This window comes from Bos javanicus, chromosome 26, assembly GCF_032452875.1.
Source record: "Bos javanicus breed banteng chromosome 26, ARS-OSU_banteng_1.0, whole genome shotgun sequence".
NCBI classification, from domain to species: domain Eukaryota; kingdom Metazoa; phylum Chordata; class Mammalia; order Artiodactyla; family Bovidae; genus Bos; species Bos javanicus.
The window spans coordinates 1,938,981-1,962,367 of record NC_083893.1 but is presented as its reverse complement, the minus strand read 5'-3'; positions in this window follow the sequence as shown (position 1 = coordinate 1,962,367).

Below are 23,387 nucleotides of genomic sequence, written 5' to 3'. Positions count from 1 at the left end.
AACTCTGATTTGGATTAGGCTGTCTTTAGCATCCATGGACCTGACGGTCTCTTAGATGGTCTTAATTAAAATAGTTCCCCTTCAGCAAAGTCTTTATTAAGAGCATAAGGTAGGAGAAACATTTCCCTCTACCTTTCTAGTGTCTTGACTGAGAACTCTCCCCCAGAATAAGAGATAGATTAACAGGAGAAAAAATATAAATTTAATTACATGTATACCCCATGAATACATGGGAAATACTCTGAAAAACTGAATAACTCTCCAAAGAGGACCAGGCCAGTACCTTAAATACTATCTTCAGCTAAAGACAAAAAATGTTGGTGGGGTGGAAGTAACTTTTTAACGGTTACCAGGAAAAGCACATTAAACAAGAGTAAGGTAGTTTTTCAGATTTAGGCTGTTCCTTTCTCTATTGACAAGAGTTTGCAGAGATTGAAAGTCACCCTTTTTGATACAGAGAAGGAGACAACTTTACAAATGATTTCCCTTATACATATAAATATCTCTCACAAAAAACCAAGTTCTATCTACTTTTCAGAGATTCACTTGTGTCTGTTTTTCTTAAAATTAACCAGCTCAAAATAACCAATATGCTAAAGGGGCACATGTTGGGGGGTATATTTTGCTCCCATTCAGTAGGAACAAGACAAATTCAAATGGCACAGTTAGTACTGCAAAGTGTAAGAAACAGAAAATAAAAATAGCAGAAAGGTTATCATCTTTTTCATTTTTATGAATGTATTTTCCAGCTTGACTTCATCCAGAGTGATTTTCACTCACATTTCTCTTTGTACATTGACATCAGCCTACAGTTAGGAGTCAAAATTCAAGCTGATGTGAAGTTATATTCTCTATAATTACATTTTTAAAAGGCTCACAAGATATGATATTCCATATCCTTTTCATTAAGTGTGCTGTCTGTTTCAAAGTTTTCTTTGAAATGGAAATGAGGGAATGAAAGAGCAACTTTTAGCTGATATGATTGGACAAAAAAGCCATTATCTTTGTTTATGCATAAAGCTCTGCCTACAAATGGAGACACTATGAAAGTATTATCATCATTCTTTGCACTTTTCTAGTGAATGTTAAAAAATTTAAGTATTTATAAATTAGCATTGATGAACTTTGTTCTCTTAACTGAAGAAAACACTCTGCCACTTCTACTGATTCAATGCTCCAATTCATCATTTCTCAACAATAACCTGAGCCAAGACAAATGGCTGCTAGATAATGCTGAATTATTTTTGGATGACAGACGACTGGGCCCAGCCCCACCTCCACACTTCTGTTGCCATGGTTTTCAAATTAGATGTTTCTATGGTCAAAGCAGACTCTCACTGTTGTATTTATCACCATTTAACTACAAGAGCTGCTGAGTACATCTATGATCTCTCTTTCTCGTGATGGCAGACGGGATGAACATAAATGATTAGAAAACACCACCTGCTCAGTGCTTAATGCAGGAGGGAAAAAAACAGCTGTGCCATTTGGGATGGAAAACACATTAGCTTAAGCTCAGCATGCCACTTATATAACCAACCATGAAAATTGCAAGTTATTGAGAATGTAGGATGAAATACTGCATGACAGATAACCTGTTTTCTATTCAGGAATTTCCATCTGAAGACTGTCAAGCACACAGTGACTGACGATGCCTCTGTGGAACTTCCTCTAAATCTCCATACTTGCTATTTGAAGTGTGAAAATAAGAGTTCTTGTGAAAGCCACAAGTCATCTATAAAGTGCCTACAGAGTGGTTGTAGCTATGGCAGCCCTGTTGTAAAGAGTGACAGAAAAGATTGTTTTCAGCTGGCTTTCATTGACATAAATACATCAACCCAGAAAATTTTCTCTGCAGCTGGATAAGAGAGCCACAGATCATATGAACTGATAACTTAATTTTTGTGCAAACAGTTAATTGGAATCATTAAAGTATGAATGGACAGATTAATCGCCAACAAAAGTTGATCTCCTTTTCCAGATGTGTCTTCCCTCTCTTAGCATGCTGCCAGGAATGAATGTCTTCTTTTTTAAATTACCTTATAATCACTTTTCCAGGTTTTACCTTTAATCAGTCAGTTCAGTTCAGTTCAGTCACTCAATTGTGTCTGACTCTTTGCAACCCCATAAATCGCAGCACGCCAGGCCTCCCTGTCCATCACCAACTCCCAGAGTTCGTTCAAACTCACATCCATCGAGTCGGTGATGCCATCCAGCCATCTCATCCTCTGTCATCCCCTTCTCCTCCTGCCCCCAATCCCTCCCAGCATCACAGTCTTTTCCAATGAGTCAACTCTTCGCATGAGGTGGCCAAAGTATTGGAGTTTCAGCTTTAATCAGTCAGGTGATATCTAATGTGACAAAGTTGTATTTGACAGGTTATTATAGATTTTACTCAAAAAAAAAAAAAAAAAAACAGTTGATCTTGAGGACAGTAATATATACACTATATATATACACACACACACACATACATAATTAACCCACATATGTGTACTATATAACCCCAGTTTAAACACAAAATGACTGCATAAAATTATTGAATTCCAGTTACTATTTTTAGTTGGCATAGGTTAGCAAATCTAATTGAAGAAGGAAATGGCAACCCACTCCAGTACTCTTGCCTGGAGAATCCCATGGAAGGAGGAGCCTGGTGGGCTGCAGTCCATGGGGTCGCTAAGAGTCAGACACGACTGAGCGACTTCATTTTCACTTTCACTTTCCACTTTCATGCATTGGAGAAGGAAATGGCAACCCACTCCAATGTTCTTGCCTGGAGAATTCTGGGGACGGGGGAGCCTGGTGGGCTGCTGTCTATGGGGTCGCAAAGAGTTGGACACGATTGAAGTCACTTAGCAGCAGCAGCAGCAAATCTAAAACTACTATACATTTCAAAATTGAGCAACTTAGTCATGATTATGAGAAAAATTGGAGCCAAATTTCTTACTTCTCCAGCTTGCCTGAGATAAAATTGACATATTAACACTGTATAAGTTTAAGATATGTAATGTGAAGATTCAATGTATGTACATATTGCAAAATGATTACAATAAGTTTAGCTAACATCCGTAACTTAACAAATTTACTTTTTTTGGTCTGTGGTGAGAACTTTTAAGATCTACTCTCTAAGCAACTTTCAAGTATTTCAAGTATATTAATTTTTCACTATAATCATCATGCTGTACATTTGATCCCCTGAAGGTTTTAATCTTATAATTGGAAGTTTGTATCCTTTGACAACCTTTACCCATTTCCTCCACTCTCTGGGCCCACACCCCTTGCAACCACAATGTACTCTATGTTTCTGAGTGTTTCTTTTTAGATTCCATATATAAGTAAGATCATATAGTATTTGTCTTTCTCTGTCAGACTTACTTCACTAAACATAATACTGTCAATATTTATCAATGTACTAATGTATTCATAAATGGCATGCTTTCCATCTTGATTATGGCTGAATAATATCCCACTGTATGTGTATATGTATGAGTGTGTATACACACACGGCACATCCTTCTTTATGAATTCATCCTTTGTAGTATACTTAGGTTATTCCCCTATTTGGCTTTTGTAAGGGAATTCCTGATATTTTATGTAAGTTTGAAATGACATAACAAAAAGCAAAAATGTATTGTTTAGAAAAAATAAGTAGTAATTAAGAAAACAAATTAAACTAATAGAAAAAGGAAATATCTATGAGACAGTGGTTTTCAAACACTATTTCCCTAAATATTAAGAATCAACACAAATAAACTGAAGCAAAAAAAAAAAAAAAATAACAAACAATATTAAGTGAAAAAGGCTAAAAACGAATCTGTCTATATCTTTGTATGTTATAGACTCCACACAAAACTTACTCAAATGGACAATAAAATGATGCCATAACTTGTGTCATGTAAAGGAATGGGGAAAGACAACATTTGAATAAGCCTTTACCGAAATGCTGAAAATAAACACACAAAATTGTATTTAGAGTAAGAATGTCTGAGTACCTTATAGTTCTGGAAAAGTCTTCAGAAGAAATTACTTTTACAGCTTGAATTCTTTTAAAGTGCTACTATTAAAGATTCAGTGAATGTTATTACAGTATCAGGCATTCTGTAACAATACTATTCTGTGAAGCTGAAAGCAAGATCTTTCTGTGGCAAAAACTTATATGCTTCTTCTGGCAAAGAGACTGAGAACTCATAGAGACTTTGACTCTGGAGGCCAGAGGGATTTCACTGCAGAACTTACACCGGACTGCAGAAACAGACTCTTGGAGAACACAAACAAAACCTTGTGCATACCAGGACCCAGGAGAAAGGAGCAGTAACCTAACAAGACACTATCCAGATATGCTTGATAGTGTCCAGGAGTCTTCAGCGGAGGCATGGGTCAGCCATGACCTACACCAGGGTAGGGGGCACTGAGTACAGCACTGCATACACAGAACCTTTTGAAGGAGGTGCCATATTTTCATTACCTCCACCATAGTTTGGCCTCAAGTCAAACAAGAGGGAGGAAGCAGAGGCCCAGCAATCAACCGTAGATTGGATTAAAGATTTACTGATGGCCCCATCCATCAGTCCAGTTCAGTTGTTCAGTCATATCCAACTCTCTGTGACCCAATGGACTGCAGCACACCAGGCTTCCCTGTTCATCACCAACTCCCAGAGTTTACTCAAACTCAAGTCCATCAAGTTGGTGATGCCATTCAGCCATCTCATCCCCTGTAGTCCCCTTCTTCTCCTGCCTTCAATCTTTCCCAGCATCTGGGTCTTTTCCAAAGAGTCATTTCTTCACATCAGGTGGACAAAGTATTGCAGTTTCAGGTTCAGCATCAGTCCTTCCAATGAATATTCAGGACTGATCTCTTTGGGATTGAACGGATGTATCTTCTTGCAGTCCAAGGGACTCTCAAGAGTCTTCTCCAGCACCACAGTTCAAAAGCATCAATCTTTCAGTGCTCAGCTTTCTTTATAGTCCAACTCTCACATCCATATAGGAATACTGGAAAAAAAAAAAAAAAAGCCTTGAATACACAGATCACTGTTGGCAAAGTAATGTCTCTGCTTTTTAATATGCTGTATAGGATGGTCATAGCTTGTCATCCAAGGAGCAAGGGTCTTTTAATTTCATGCCTGCAGTCACCATCTGCTGTGATTTGGAGCCCAAAAAAGTAAAGTCAGACACTGTTTCTATTGTTTTCCCCTCTATTTGCCATGAAGTGATGTGACTGGATGCCATGATCTTAGTTTTCTGAATGTTTAGTTTTAAGCCAACTTTTTCACTTTACTCTTTCATTTTCATCAAGGGATCTTTAGTTGTTCTTAGCGTTCTGCCATAAGGCTGGTGCCATCTGCATATCTGAGGTTATACATATTTATCCTGGCAATCTTGATTTCAGCTTGTACTCCATCCAGCCTGGCATTTAGCATGCTGTACTCTGCATATAATTTAAATAAGCAGGGAGACAGTATACAGGCTTGACGTACTCCTTTCCCAATTTGGAACCAGTCTGTTGTTTCATGTCCAATTTTTATGTTCCTTCTTGACCTGCATTTAGATTTCTCAGGAGCCAGGTAGGGTGGTCTGGTATTCCCATCTAATGAAGAATTTTCCACAGTTTGCTGTGATCTACATAGTCAAAGGGTTTGACATAGTCAGTAAAGCAGAAGTAGAAGTTTTTCAGGAACTTTCTTGATCATCATTTTTTTGATGATACAATGGGTGATGGAAATTTGATCTCTGGTTCCTTTGCCTTTACTAAATCCAGCTTTAACATATGGAAGTTCACCTTCATGTATTATTGAAGACTAAGTTGGAGAATTTTGAGCATTATTTTGCTAGCATGTGAGATGAGTGCAATCATTCAATAGTTTGAACATTCTTTGGGATTAGAATGAAAACTGACCTTTTACAGTCATGTGGCCACTGCTGAGTTTTCCAAATTTGATGGCATACAGAGTGCAACACTTTCACAGCATCATCTTTTAGGACTTGAAATAGCTCAAATGGAATTTCATCACTTGCACTAGCTTTGTCCACAGTGATGCTTCCTAAGGCCCACTGGCATTCCAGAATGTCTGGCTCTAGATGAGTGATCACACCATTGTAGTTATCTAGGTTATGAAGATCTTTTTGTATAGTTCATCTGTGTATTCTTGCCACTTCTTCTTAATATCTTCTGCTTCTGTTAAGACCATACCATTTCTGTTCTTTATTGTGCCCATCTTAGCATGAAATGTTCCCTTGGTATCTCTAATTCTCTTGAAGAGATCTCTAGTCTTTCCCATTCTATTGTTTTCCTCTATTTCTTTGCACTGATCGCTGAGAAAGGATTTATTTTCTCTCTTTGCTATTCTTTGGAACTCTGCATTCAAATGGGTATATCTTTCCTTTTCTCCTTTGCCTTTAGCTTCTCTTATTTTCTCAGCTATTTGTAAGGCCACCTCAGACAACAATTTTTCCTTTTTGTATTTCTTTTCCTTGGGGATGGTCTTGATCATCACCTTCTGTACAGTGTCATGAACCTCCATCCATAGTTCTTCAGGCACTCTGTCTATCAGATATAATCTCTTGAGTTTATTTGTCACTTCCACTGTATAATTGTAAGGTATTTGATTTAGGTCATACCTGCATAGTCTAGTGGTTTTCCCTACTTTTTTCAATGTAAGTATGAATTTGTCAATAAGGAGTTCATGATCTGAACCACAGTCAGCTCTCAGTCTTGTTTTTGCTGACTGTATTGAGTTTCTCCATCTTTGGTTGCAAAGAATATAATCAATCTGATTTCAGTACTGACTGTCTGGTGATGTCCATGTGTAGAGTCTTCTGTTGTGTTGTGGGAAGAAGGTGTTTACTATGACCAGTGCGTTCTCTTGGCAAAATTCTGTTAGCCTTTGCCCTGCTTCGTTTTGTTCTCCAAGGCCAAATTTGCCTGTTATTCCAGGTGTTTCTTAACTTCCTAATTTTGCATTCCAGTCCCCTATGATGAAAAGGACATCTTTTTTTGGTGTTACTTCTAGAAGGTCTTATGGGTCTTCATAGAAACGTTCATCTTCAGCTTATTCAGCATTACTGGTCAGGGCATAGACTTAGATTACTGTGATATTGAATGGTTTGGTTTGGAAATAAACAGAGATCATTCTGTCGTTTTTGAGATTGCATCCAAGTACTGAATTTTGGACTCTTTTGTTGACTGTGGTGGTTACTCCATTTCTTCTATTGGATTCTTGTCCACAGTAGTTGATATAATGGTCATCTGAGTTAAATTCACTCATTTTAGTTCATTTTAGTTCACTGATTCCTAAAATGCTTATGTTCACTCTTGCCATCTCCTTTTTCACCATTGCCAATTTGTCTTGACTCATGGACTTGATTTATTAACATTACAGGGGCATCTGGTCCCATCACTTCATGGGAAATAGATGGGGAAACAGTGGAAACAGTTTCAGACTTTATTTTTGGGGCTCCAAAATCACTGCAGATGGTGATTGCAGCCATGAAATTAAAAGACAATTACTCCTTGGAAGAAAAGTTATGACCAACCTAGATAGCATATTCAAAAGCAGAGACATTATTTTGCCAACAAAGGTCCATCTAGTCAAGGCTATGGTTTTTCCAGTGGTCATGTGTGGATGTGAGAGTTGGACTGTGAAGAAAGCTGAGTGCCAAAGAAATGATGCTTTTTCACTGTGGTGTTGGAGAAGACTCTTGAGAGTTTCTTGGACTGCAAGGAGATCCAACCAGTCCATTCTAAAGGAGATCAGCCCTGGGTGTTCTTTGGAAGGAATGATGCTAAAGCTGAAACTCCAGTACTTTGGCCACCTCATGCGAAGAGTTGAGTCATTGGAAAAGACCCTGATGCCGGGAGGGATTGGGGGCAGGATGAGAAGGGAACGACAGAGGATGAGATGGCTGGATGGCATAACCGACACGATGGACATGAGTCTGAGTGAATTCTGGGAGTTGGTGATGGACGGGGAGGCGTGGCGTGCTGCGATTCATGGGGTTGCAAAGAGTCGGACACAACTGAGCCACTCAAATGAACTGAACTGATGCAATATTGTCCTTTACAGCATCAGACGTTACTTCCATCACCAGTAACAGACACAGCATGGTGTTGTTTTTGCTTTGGTTCCATCTGTGCCCATCAGAATAAGACCCAGTTTCCTCACAGTCAGTCTCTCCCATCAGGAAGCTTGCATAAGCCTCTTATCTTTCTCCATCAGAGGGCAGACAGAATGAAAACCACAATCAAGAAAACTAGCAAAATGATCATATGTACTACAGCCTTGTATAACTCAATGAAGCTATGAGCCATGCTGTGTAGGGCCACCCAATACGAATGGGTCATGGTGGAGAATTCTGACAAAACGTGATCCACTGTAGAAGGGAATGGAAAACCACTTCGGTATTCTTGCATTGAAAACCCCATGAACATCATGAAAAGGCAAAAAGTTATGACACTGAAAGATGAACTCCCCAGTCAGTAGGTGCCCAATATGCTACTGGAGATCAGTGGAGAAATAACTGCAGAGTGGAGAGATGGAGTGAAAGCACTAGCAAAGTAATGCTCAAAATTCTCCAAGCTAGGCTTCAATTGTATGTGACCATTAACTTCCATATGTTCAATCTGGACTTAGCAAAGGCAGAGGAACCAGAGATCAAATTGCTGACATCTGCTGAATTACAGAAAAAGCAAGAGAGTTCTAGAAAAACATCTACTTTTGTTTTATTGATTATGCCAAAGCCTTTGACTGCTTCACAATAAACTGTGGTAAATTCTTTAAGAGATGGGAATAACAGACCACCTTACCTGTCTCTTGAGAAATCTAAGTGTGGGTCAAGAAGCAACAGTTAGAACTAGACATGGAACAATAGACTGGTTCCAAATTGGAAAAGTGGTATGTCAAGGCTGTATATTGTCACCCTGCTTGTTTAACTTATATGCAGTGTACATCATGCGGAATTCCAGGTTGGATGAAGCACAAGCTGGAATCAAGATGGTCAGGAGAAGAATCAATAACCTCACATATGCAGATGACACCACCCTATGACAGAAAGCAAAGAGGAACTAAAGAGCCTTTTGATGAAAGTGAAAGAGGAGAGTGAAAAAGTTGGCTTAAAACTCAACATTCAGAAAACTAAGATCATGGCATTTGGTCCCATCACTCCATGGCAAATAGATGGAGAAACAATAGTAACTGTGACAGACTTTATTTTCTTGGACTCCAAAATCACTGCTTATGGTGAATATAGCCATTAAATTAAAAGATACTTGCTTCTTGGAAAAAAAGCTATGACCAACCTAGACAGAATATTAAAAAGCAGAGACATTACTTTGCCAACAAAGGTCCATCTAGTCAAGGCTATGGTTTCTCCAGTAGTCATGTATGGATGTAAGAGTTGGACCATAAAGAAAGCTGAGCACCAATGAATTGATGCTTTTGAACTGTGATGTTGGAGAATATTTTTGAGAGTCCTTTGGACTTCACAGAGGTCAAACCAGTGAATCTTCAAGGAATTCAGTCCTGATTATTCATTGGAAGGACTGACGCTGAACCTAAAACTCCAATACTTTGGTCACCTAATGCGAATAACTGACTCATTGAAACAGACTCTGTTCCTGGAAAAGATTGAAGGCAGGAGGAGAAGAGGACAACAGAGGATGAGATGATTGGGTGGCATTACCGGCTCAATGGTTATGAGTTTGAGAAAGCTCTGGGAGTTGCTGATGGAACAGGAAGACTGGTATGCTGCAGTCCATGGGGTTGTGAAGAGTCAAACAGGACTGAGCAACTGAACTGTCCTGAGCTGATATTGGATGTCCTGCTACTCAGAAACAATTTGTCCATTAGTATTCCTCAAATCTTCTGAATGTGGACCCGATTCACAACTGTAGTGAGACTGCATTAAAACATACATTGTGGAAACAAATTTTTTGCTTATAGTATTTAGATAGTTTTGTCTTCATAGCAGAAACCTTGGATGAAGCATTGAAAAGTTTATGCCATCTGATTGAAAATTATAATTGTTTTTAGCTCAAGGGTTTTTAATTAGTATGTTTGCTTGGCTAGTCTACCTGTATTGATGGCTAATTTTAATCAGATAAATGTAGTTCAAAGAGAAAGGTAATTATTAACTTGCCTACAAGCCTACTCTGACTTTTGGTTTCCTGACCCTCCTTTGATCTTATTATAGGGTAGTGGTTCTTTATTGGTGCAGTTTGCATTTAGAGATATAGATTCTGGACCAAGTCATGTGTGAATTCTGGGCTCTGTCTTGTATCTCTGTCTTCTTGGTCTTTCTGGCACTAATTTCCTCAACTCCAAAATAAGGTAAACTAATTTTAATTTCTTAAGTGCTAAATATTTCAGAGAGCCTAATGATGGAATCTTGGGCCACTGGATTAGCTTTCTAAAAAAAAAAAAAAAAACAACTTTGAGAGCTTATTGGTGAAAAATGCAGTCAAAAAATTTTATTTGACTATTGGTGGACCATGCTGGTTAGCAGTTATGCAGATCCCAATCTGACTGCTACTACTTATTGTGTCAGCACCAGCCAGAATGTCAGTCAGCTGAATTTCTATACATGGAAACATAAGCAATATGATATTATTTAGGAGAAAGACTTGTGTCATATACTTCTGCTCTGTTTCCTTCCAAACAAGAGCACACTTTTGACTGTGAGGTGAAGATCATCATAATATGAATTCTAGAATAAGAACCATCCATTCATATGTTGGAATTTTTCATACTATATTTGCAATATCCCTAACTTAGGTTTAATATCCATTCCCCAGAGGTAAAAAACATCTGGGTATCATGATCATTTTACATGAAAATCTCAAAAATAATATATAATATGTATATTTCATATTGCAAAATGTACTATTTTGAAATATCACTTCATATATTTTGCCTTCCTATGAGCTTCTCTATAAGTGGAATCTTGCAATATTTGTCCTTCTGTGACTATTTTATTTCATTTAGCATAATGTCATCCAGGTTTATACAGGTTGTTGTAAATGACAGGAGTTCCCTTTTCTTAAGACTAAATAATATTCCTGTATATTTATATACCATATTTTCTTTATCCATTAATCTTTGTAAGCAGGAAATAGGGTAGTTGCCATGGGTAGGGGAGAGAGATATAGGGAGTTGTTGAATTGGTATAAAATTTCCTGCAAGGTGACTTAAGTTCTAGAGATTTGTTGTACAACAGGGTTATTATAATTATCAGTACTGTGTTATGCACTTACAAATTTAAGAGGCTAGATATAAAATAAAAGGGACACAAAGATGTTTCTGGAAGTAATGGATATGTCTACTACCTTGATTGTGGTGATGGTTTCAAGTACATAAGCCTATATGCAAACTCAAACTATGTGTTAGATAAGTTCAGTTTCTGTGTATCTATTACAACTCAATCAATCTGTTTAAAAGAAGAAATATTCTAAACCTTGGTCTTATTTATTAAACATGGGTAGTATTAATGCCTTTCTCATTGGGTTGTTTTGAATTTTAATGCATGGATCCATTCACTCAACAAATATTGACTGAGCAACTTATCTGTATCATAACTATTCTAGGTAATGTTTGGCCTTCATTGAAAATCAGATTTCAGTGGCAACAGACAAATAAATAGAAGTATATTTATATTGCAATATTTGCTTTCCCTTCTCCAGGGCATATTCTTAACTCAAGGATTGAACCCTCGTCTCCTGAATGATAGGCAGATTTTTTACTGTCTGAATGACCAGGAAAGCCCAAAGTAATACACAGTAAGAGAAAGATAATATTTTAGATAGTCATTAAGGAAAGCTGTCTGATATGGGGACATTTTATAAAATAAGTCAGATATGTGAAAAATTCTGTGTGTGCTAAGTCACTTCAGTCATGTCCGACTGTTTGTGACCCCATGGACTGTAGTTTGCCAAACTCCATCTGTCCATGGGATTCTCCAGGCAAGAATACTGGAGTGGGTTGCCATGCTCTTCTCTGGGGATCTTCCTGACCCAGGGATCGAACCTGCATCTCTTATATATCCTGCATTGGCAGACAGTTTCTTTACCACTAGCGTCACCTGGGAAACCCTGGAAAATTATGGAGAAGGGTTAAAACTCTAACTTGGTAAATAAAAGTTTTGAAACATGCATGAATTTAAAGAAGAGGATGGGGTGATAACAAAATGGACAATGACTAAGAATTCATTATCAACACATGGCTGAAAGGCTACAGCCATAATGTGACCATGGCCACAGCAGGTAATGAAAAAGATGGAGTAAGAATAGAATCTTAAACACCTTGGCCTGGAAGAGCAGATAATATGTACAGAGGCACATGACGGTTAGTGAGTAACATTTTCTGCTATATAGTCAATTCACTAACTCCTGATTTATCTGGGTTCATCTCCCCTTATTTCTCACCTAAAATATATTTTTTATTTGCACCAAACTTGTATCATGCCATCCATACACCATGAAATTACATTCACATGTCCCTCATTCTTTTAACTTTATGGGTTCATTAATGGTCCACTCACAAGTGAAGACTTCTCCAAAGCACCATCTCCCCCAGGAAGTTTCCTCTGAAATTCAGAGCTGAATTAAGTGACATTCCTCTATGCCCAATAACATCTTTATTGTAGCATCTACTACATTTATGAAAATATTTAAATACAAGTCTGATTTTGTTTTATCAATCATTTATTCTAAGAAATCAAAGAATATATGATATGTATTTGATGACTGATATATGTTTATTGGGGTTTCCCTGGTGGCTCATTGGTAAAGAATTGGTCTGCCAGTGCAGGAGACATGGGTTCAACCCATGGGTCTGGAAGATCCTCTGGAGGAAGAAATGGCAACCCATTCCAGTATTCTTGCCTGGGAAATCTCATGAACAGAGGAGCCTGGCAGGCTACAGTTCATGGGGTCACAAGAGAGTCAGACACAACTCAGTGACTAAACAACAACCCGTTTATTATCTATAATTTTATTTAGAAAGAGAACTAGATTTCACGACAATTCTAAGAACTAATCTTACAATTATTTACTGGAGAATAAGATCAGCAACTGAGTATTACACTTCCCTTCTACAAGTCAGTTCAGAGAATAGACTATCAGAGCATGGTGTCTGGAGTCAGGCTGCACAACTTCATATTATCCTGAATCCCTTAATGGCTTGCTACATGAGCTTCAGATAGTCATTCAATTTCTATGCCTTAATTACTTTGGCTATGATATAGGAATAAGGATGACACTTCCTAAACTGATTGAGGATTAAACAAATTAAACTTATAGTATGGTTAGGGCCAATGCACGGACTGTAATAAATAACTGATAATATATTAGCTGAAATTATTAGCAGCTGTCAATATCAGAAAAGTATGGATAACAAACATTTAAAAGTAACTGCTTAAGATAATTTCAAAAATTATTAAAAATTACTGGTAAGACAAAGGAAAATCAGATGTCATTTTTGAACAATCAGGTAAGAAATTTTAAATGTGAAATGATGTTTCAGTCATTTCAGTTCATCACTTAGTCATGTAGGACTCTTTGCGATTCCATGAATTGCAGCACACCAGGCCTCCCTGTCCATCACTAACTCCCAGAATTCACACAAACTCATGTCCATCGAGTCAGTAATGCAATCCAGCCATCTCATCCTCTGTCATCCCCTTCTCCTCCTGCCCCCAATCTCTCCCAGCATCAGAGTCTTTTCCAATGAGTCAAATCTTTGCATGAAGTGGTCAAAGTATTGGAGTTTCAGCTTTAGCATCAGTCCTTCCAAAGAACACCCAGGACTGATCTCCTTTAGAATGGACTGGTTGGATCTCCTTGCAGTCCAAGGGACTCTCAAGAGCCTTCTCCAACACCACAGTTCAAAAGCATCAATTCTTCGGCGCTCAGCTTTCTTCACAGTCCAACATTCACAGCCATACATGACCACTGGAAAAACCATAGCCTTGACTAGACAGACCTTTGTTGGCAAAGTGATGTCTCTGCTTTTGAATATGCTATCTAAATTGGTCATAACTTTCCTTCCAAGGAGTAAGCGTCTTTTAATTTCATGACTGCAGTCACCATCTGCCGTGATTTTGGAGCCTCCCAAAAATAAAGCCTGACACTGTTTCCACTGTTTCCCCATCTGTTTCCCATGAAGGGATGGGATCAGATGCCATGATCTTCATTTTCTGAATGTTGAGCTTTAAGCCAACTTTTTCACTCTCCACTTTCACCTTCATCAAGAGGCTTTTTAGTTCCTCTTCACTTTCTGCCATAAGGGTGGTATCATCTGCATACGTGAGGTTATTGATATTTTTCCTGGCAATCTTGATTCCAGCTTGTGCTTCTTCCAACCCAGCATTTCTCATGATGTACTCTGCACATAAGTTAAATAAGTAGGGTGACAATATACAGCCTTGACATACTCCTTTTCCTATTTGGAGCCAGTCTGTTGTTCCATGTCCAGTTCTAACTGTTGCTTCCTGCCCTGCATACAGGTTTCTCAAGAGACAGGTCAGGTGGTCTGGTATTCCCATCTCCTTCAGAATTTTCCACAGTTTATTGTGATCCACACAGTGAAAGGCTTTGGCATAGTCAATAAAGCAGAAATAGATGTTTTTCTGGAACTCTCTTGATTTTTTCCGTGATCCAGCGGATGTTGACAATTTGATTTCTGGTTCCTCTGCCTTTTCTAAAACCAGCTTGAACATCTGGAAGTTCATGGTTCATGTATTGCTGAGACCTGGCTTGGAGAATTTTGAGCATTACTTTACTAGTGTGTGAGATGAGTGCAATTGTGTGGTAGTTTGAGCATTCTTTGGCATTGCCTTTCTTTGGCATTGGAATGAAAACTGACCTTTTCCAGTCCTGTGGCCACTGCTGAGTTTTCCAAATGTGCTGGCATATTGAGAGCAGCACTTTCACAGCATAATCTTTCAGGATTTGAAATAGCTCAACTGGAATTCCACCACCTCCACTAGCTTTGTTTGTAGTGATGCTTTCTAAGTCCCACTTGACTTTAAATGTGTATGCAAAGTAAATTTGTTAATAGCACTTATGCTTGAGTTTGTTTTAGGTGGCCAAAAGTGGATTAGAGATTTTTATTCTCATGTGGAAATTTAAAATAATTTGAATCTTGTTGACAGATAAACCACAAGCATCACATACTACTCATATCAATGTATACATTATTGTAGTATTTGGGGCACAGTAAATGTTCTCTATTACTTATTGCTATCTTTATTATTTTTAACTCACTTATTTTGTTATTTAATTTAGAAGAGGAGTAGATAGACATATTATTGAATATATTTGGAAAAAGCAATTTCTTTAAATGAAACAATCTAAGTGTCCATAGGTGGATGAATGGATAATGGAAATTGAGGTGTGTACACACACACGGAGAAGGAAATGGCACCCCACTCCAGTGTTCTTGCCTGGAGAATCCCAGGGACGGGGAAGCCTGGTGGGCTGCCATCTATGGGGTTGCACAGAGTCAGACACGACTGAAGTGAGTTAGCAGCAGCAGCACACACACACACACACGCACACACACATACACACTGAAATATTATTCAACCATAAGCAAAGAATGAAATTTTGCCATTTGCAGCAACATGGCTGTGCCTCAAAGGAATTATGCTGAGTGCAGTAAGTTGATAGAGAAAGACAAATACTGTATGATTCTTTATATGTGAAATCTGAAAAACAAAACAGAGAACAGATTTGTGGTTGCAAAAGACAGGGGGTAAAGGTAGTAGAAGTGGATAAACTATTATTTTTGCTTAAATAAAAAAAATCACAAATAAAAATAAACTTCAAAATGTGTTTCCAGAATGAAATATAATTTATAACTCCTTTGAATAAAGTTCTTTAACAATTTTGTTCTAGAAGGATCAGTTTGTATAAATGATACTCCTCAAATCTTGATTATGACACTGAGATTGTGCTTTAAGTTCTCAAAGAAAGTACTCTTCTCAAGCCTGGGATGACAGAATTTAGAATATTTTGGAAATGAATGCTTTTACTCCTCTATCTTCTGGAGTGAAACACAAGGCTATGAAGTCTACAAGGACATTTCATCATAAAATCTCGTGCATCCTATAATATTCTATCATAATTACTATGAGGGGTTTCAGCACATGTAAGATTAAGGCAGAAAAACTGAGATGGAGATACCCCAAGGAGATGAACTAGAGGGAGAACTCTGTTTAGGAATTAAGTTATTTTGGGAAGAAATGAGTCCTATAAGCAGCAGGTGTGTATGCTAATAGAATGAGTCTGTTTTAATTAAGCAGCATTTCCTCACAGAGTAATTACATATGTTGTTTACTCAACTTTTTTTAAGTTCATTAACACATCTCTATACTTTTTTCTTCCCATCCTACAAGTTAAAAGTTTTCTTTTAATGTGTTCTCATTATGAAACTTTTTCTTAAAATGAAAGAAGCATATAACATGTAGTACTAAGCTTTATGGAAAATGTGTGTTCCTCAATTCAGGATTTTAAATAAAAATTCTCATAATCTTACATACATAGTATTCTCTGAATCTATAAGATGCATTGGGATGTTTTATTCTAAAGAATTATGCCTTAAAATTTACAGCAAAGAAAAATGTTTTGAGATAGTCTCAAGTGAGTATCACTGAAGGAAACTTCTGCCACTAGCTCTTCTGGGTGCTGCATGAGCTGTAATGAGAGGCATTATGAGTTAATTCTTATAGCTGGGAGCTGCATGGCATGTTATATTTTGAACTGAACAGTTGTAAACTGAATTTACATGGACATATCCAGAAATATATCACTTTTATTCCTTATGAAAGAAAATATCTGGAAGTCACTACAAAGTCATCATGAGAACTCTAAAAGTTTCATATTTGTTAACATTCCTAGAAGATCCTATAAAAATAGAGCACATGTTTAATACTCTTATTTATACTTAGACAGTCACAGATTCAAGTGCTTTATGAAAATATGTACTGGAGTTGCATTCCTAAGAGAAAGACTACTCATTAGAGGAGGCCAAGAGATTAGATAATTTAAAAAATTTAATTAGAAAGTCTCAGGACTAGAATAATCCTGCTGTATTATATTTCACAAGGTAAGGGGGAGGAGTAGAAGATGGAAGAGTAGAAGGATGTGCATTCATCTTCTCCAGCAAGAATTCCAAAATTACAACTCACTGCTGAACGACCATCAACAGGAGAATGTTGGATCCCACCAAAAAAAGATATCCCACTACAAAGGGCAAAGGAGAAGCCCCAGAAAGATGGTAGGAGGGGCTAAATCTTATTTAGAATCAAACCCTATACCCTCCACAGATGCTTAGAAGGCTCAAAAAAACCTTGTGCACACCAGGACACAAAGACCCCACAGAGACTGAGCCAGAATTTTGTTTCAGTGTCTTCTATGGAGCCACTGGTCAGCAGTGGCCTGCCTCAGGGGCAGGGGCTCTAGTGCATCAGTAGGGCATAAGTCCTCTTGGAAGAAGTTGCTATTAACCCCACCATAGAGCCACCAAAACTTACACAGGACTGGGAAAACAGACTCTTGGAGGATGCAAACAAAACCTTGTCTGCAACAGGACCCAGGAGAAACGAGCAGTGACCCCACAAGAGACTGATCCAGACTTGCCTGTCAGTGTCCATGAGTCTCCAGCAGAGGTGTAGGTCAGCAGTGGCCTGCTACAGGGTCAAGAGCACTAATTACAGCAGGGTGTGCATGGGACTTTTGAAGGAGGTCACCGTATCTTCATTACTTCTACCATTGGTAATGGTGGCTCAGGTCAAACAAAAAGAAGGCAACAGAGATATGCCTATCAATAGAATAATATTGGATAAAAAATTTACTGTGCATGACCCCACCCATCAGAACAAGACCCAGTTTTACCCTCAGTCAGTTTCTACCATCAGGAAGCTTCCATAAGCCTCTTATCCTTGTCCATAAGAGGGAAGACAGAATGAAAACCACAAACACAGAACTAGCCAAACTGAACACATGAACCACAGGCTTGCATAACTCAATGAAACTATAAGCTATGCTGTGTAGGGCCACCCAATACGAAAGGGTTATGGTGGAGAGTTCTGACAAAACGTGGTCCACTGAAGAAGGGAATGACAAACCACTTCAGTATTCTTGCCATGAGAACCCCATGAACAGTATGAAAAGGCAAAAAGATAGGACAATGAAAGTTGAACTTCCCAGGTTGGTAGTTGCCCAATATGGTACTGGAGATCAGTGGAGAAATAACTCCAGAAAGAATGAAAGGATGAAGTCAAAGCAAGGACACACCCAGTGTGGATGTGACTGGTGATGGAAGTAAAGTCCAATGCTGTAAAGAGCAATATCGCATGGAAATCTGGAAAGGTAGGTCCATGAATCAAGGCAAATTGGAAGTGGTGAAAAAGGAGATGGCAAGAGTAAACATCGGCATTTTGGGAATCAGTGAACTAAAATGGACTGGAATGGGTGAATTTAACTCAGATGACCATTATATCAACTACTGTGGACAAGATCCCATAGAAGAAATGGAGTAGCCATCACAGTCAACAAAAGAGTCCAAAATTCAGTACTTGGATGCAATCTCAAAAACGACAGAATGTCTCCGTTTCCAAGGCAAACCATTCAATATCACAGTAATCCATGTCTATGCTCTGACCAGTAACACTGAAGAAGCTGAATTTGAAAAGTTCTATGAAGACATACAAGACCTTCAAGAACTAACACCCCAAAATATGTCCTTTTCATCATAGGGGACTGGAATGCAAAGTAGAAAGTCAAGAAACACCTGGAATAACAGGCAAATTTGGCCTTGGAGCACAAAACGAAGCAGGGCAAAGGCTAACAATTTTGCCAAGAGAACACACTGGTCATAGTAAACACCCTCTTTCAACAACACAACAGAAGACTCTACACATGGACATCACCAGATGGTCAGTACTGAAATCAGACTGATTATATTCTTTGCAACCAAAGATGGAGAAGCTCTATACAGTCAGCAAAAACAAGACTGGGAGCTGACTGTGGTTCAGATCATGAACTCCTTATTGAAAAATTCAGACTTAAATTGAAGAAAGTAAGGAAAATCACTAGACCATTCAGGTATGACCTAAATAAAATCCCTTATGATTATACAGTGGAAGTGACAAATAAACTCAAGGGATTATATCCGATAGACAGAGTGCCTGAAGAACTATGGATGGAGGTTCGTGACATTGTACAGAAGGTGGTGATCAAGACCATCCCCAAGGAAAAGAAATACAAAAAGGAAAAAATTGTCTGACGTGGCCTTACAAATAGCTGAGAAAATAAGAGAAGCTAAAGGCAAAGAGAAAAGGAAAGATATACCCATTTGAATGCAGAGTTCTGAGAATAGCAAAGACAGATAAAAAAGGATTCCTCAGTGATCAATGCAAAGAAATAGAGGAAAACAATAGAATGGAAAAGACTAGAGATCACTTCAAGAGAATTAGAGATATCAAGGGAACATTTCATGAGAAGATGGGCTCGATAAAGGACAGAAATGGTATGGACCTAACAGAAGCAGAAGATATTAAGAAGAGATGGCAAGAACACACAGAAGAACTGTACAATAAAGATCTTCACGACCCAGATAATCATGATGGTGTGATCACTGACCTAGAGCCAGACATCCTGGAATGTGAAGTCAAGTGGGCCTTAGAAAGCATCTTTACGAACAAAGCTAGTGGAGGTGAGGGAATTCCAGTTGAGCTATTTCAAATCCTGAAAGATGATGCTGTGAAAGTGCTGCACTCAATATGCCAGCAAATTTGGAAAACTCAGCAGTGGCCACAGGACTGGAAAAGGTCAGTTTTCATTCCAATGCCAAAGAAAGGCAATGCCAAAGAATGCTCAAACTACCACACAATTGCATTTATCTCACACACTAATAAAGTAATGCTCAAAATTCTCCAAGCCAGGCTTCAGCAATACGTGAACCGTGAACTTCCAGATGTTCAAGCTGGTTTTAGAAAAGGCAGAGGAACCAGAGATCATATTGCCAACATCCGCTGGATCATGGAAAAAGCAAGACAGCTCCAGAAAAACATCTATTTCTGCTTTATTGACTATGCCAAAGCCTTTGACTGCGTGGATCACAATAGACTGTGGAAAAATTCTGAAAGAGATGGGAATACCAGACCACCTGATCTGCCTCTTGAGAAATTTGTATGCAGGTCAGGAAGCAACAGTTAGAACTGGACATGGAACAACAGACTGGTTCCAAATAGGAAAAGGAGTTCGTCAAGGCTGTATATTGTCACCCTGTTTATTTAACTCATATGCAGAGTACATCATGAGAAACGCTTGACTTGAAGAAACACAAGCTGGAATCAAGATTGCCGGGAGAAATATCAACAACCTCAGATATGCAGATGACACCACCACCCTTATGCAGAAAGTGAAGAGGAACTCAAAAGCCTCTTGATGAAACTGAAAGTGGAGAGTGAAAAAGTTGGCTTAAAGCTCAACATTCAGAAAACGAAGATCATGGCATCTGGTCCCATCACTTCATGGGAAATAGATGGGGAAACAGTGGAAACAGTGTCAGACTTTATTTTTCTGGGCTCCAAAATCACTACAGATGGTGACTGCAGCCATGAAATTAAAAGACACTTACTCCTTGGAAGGAAAGTTATGACCAACCTAGATAGCATATTGAAAAGCAGAGACATTACTTTGCCAACAAAGGTCCATCTAGTCAAGGCTATGGTTTTTCCTGTGGTCATGTATGGATGTGAGAGTTGGACTGTGAAGAAAGCTGAGCACCGAAGAATTGACGCTTTTGAACTGTGGTGTTGGAGAAGACTCTTGAGAGTCCCTTGGACTGCAAGGAGATCCAACCAGTCCATTCTGAAGGAGATCAGCCCTGGGATTTCTTTGGAAGGAATGACGCTAAAGCTGAAACTCCAGTACTTTGGCTACCTCATGGGAAGAATTGACTCATTGGAAAAGACTCTGATGCTGGGAGGGATTGAGGGCAACAGGAGAAGGGGACGACAGAGGATGAGATGGCTGGATGGCATCACTGACTTGATAGACGTGAGTCTGAGTGAACTCCTGAAGTTGGTGATGGACAGGGAGGCCTGGCGTGCTGCGATTCATGGGGTCGCAAAGAGTCGGACATGGCTGAGCGACTGATATGATCTGAAGCCTTTGGAGAAGGAAATGCAACCCACTCCAGTGTTCTTGCCTGGAGAATCCCAGGGACAGAGGAGTCTAATGGGCTGCCATCTATGGGGTCGCACAGAGTCTACATGATGGAAGCGACTTAGCAGCAAGCCTTTGTCTGTGTGAATCAAAACTAACTGTGGAAAATTCTTCAAGAGATGGGAATATCAGACCACCTGACCTGCCTCCTGAGTAATCTGTATGCAGGTTAAGAAGCAATAATCAGTACTGGACATGGAACAAGAGACTGGTTTCCAGTTGTGAAAGGAGTGTGTCAAGGCTGTATACTGTCACCCTGCTTATTTAACTTATATGCAGAGTACATCATGAGAAATGCTGGGCTGGATGAAGCACAAGCTGGAATCAAGATTGCCAGGACAAATACCAATAACTTCAGATATGCAGATTACACCACCCTTATGGCAGAGAGCGAAGAAGAACTAAAGAGCCTCTTGATGAAAGTGAAACAGGAGAGTGAAAAAGTTGGCTTAAAACTCAACATTCAGAAAACTAAGATCATAGCATCCAGTCCCATCACTTCATGGCAAACAGATGGGGGAAAAAATGGAAACAGTGAGAAACTTTCTTTTCTTGGGCTGCAAAATTACTGCAGATGGTGACTGCAGCCATGAAATTAAAAGACCCTTGCTCCTTGAAAGAAAAGCTATGATTAACCTAGACAGCATATTAAATACCAGAGACATTACTTTGCCAACAGATGTCCATCTAGTGCAAATAATGGTTTTTCCAGTAGTCATGTATGAATGTGAAAGTTGGGCTATAAAGAGAGCTGAGCGCCAAAGAATTGATGCTTTTGAACTGTGGTGCTAGGGAAGACTCTTGAGAGTCCCTTGGACTGCAAGGAGATCCATCCTGTCCATCCTAAAGGAAATCAGTCCTGAATATTCATTGGAAGGACTGATGCTGAAGCTGAAATTCCAATACCTTTTGCCACACTGTTGCGAAGAACTGAATCACTGGAAAAGACCCTGATACTCGGAAGGATTGAAGGTGGGAGAAGAAGTGAACCCCAGAGGTTGAGATGATTGGATGGCATCACTGACTCAATGGAGATGAGTTTGAACAAGCTCTGGGAGTTGGTGATGGACAGGGAAGCCTGTCTTTCTGCATTCCATGGGGTCGCAAAGAGTGGGACAAAACTGAGCGACTGAACTGAACTGAAGTGATTGCATTTCAAAATGTTGCATAATTGGGTCCTGTATATTTTCATTTTAGTGCTTCTGATTGAGTTACTCTATATTGTTATAGTGATATCACAAAAGTAGTCACAAAATACTCAGTTACATCATAAGAATCTTAAGGAAAGAAGAGAAAGTGTTTATAAACTAAATTACAAGATTGAAAAAAACAGTTATCTTCTTTATTTGCTTGTCCATATCAATTGTAGAAACAGATGTTCAAAAAGCATGGCTTCAAAATACATATGTAGATCTTTATTCCTATTGCAGTTAAAATAATGAACCAATTATGGCAATATACTACATATATGTTTTCATATCTGAATGAAAGTATTCTGCCTGGCTGCTCAAGGAATGATTTTTTTTTTTTTAATGCCTTTTGAACATCTGTTTTTGACAATTTCAGTATGAAAACCTTGCTGGGAATTTCAAAGTTCTATTTTTGTGAACAGAAACACCAATGGTGTGTTGTTTTTAAGTACACCTTCCCAGACTTGAACTCCAATGTTTTTCTGAGTAGATATTACTGCAACTGATATCTGCAACATGATGATAGGTTTTATAACAAAACAACGTGTTTGGGTATTTCCCGCATATAAATTGACTGCATTGACAGTTACACACATTTCCTTAAATATAGAATATGAAAGTCTTCCTTATAACTTATTTTCACTTATTGAAACAAAATAATAAAGCTAAACTTTGTAATGCATTTCATAGATATCACCTTATATTTGCATGAATTAGCTGGCATAATTAGATTAAAAAATAAGACTAGAGTCTCATTTGTCAGTCCAAAAGCTTTCCAATTTTTAAGGAATATAGGATACATCACCACTATTTTTTTGTTAATCTAAAACTGGCCTGTTTCATGGAATCTTAAAAATATGCAAAAATTAATCCAACACTTAACTCTATGCAAAACAGTCTTTAATACTTACAATGAATTACTTATAAATCCTTTTGCATCTAATGACCAAACTAGCAGTATAGTTGATTTT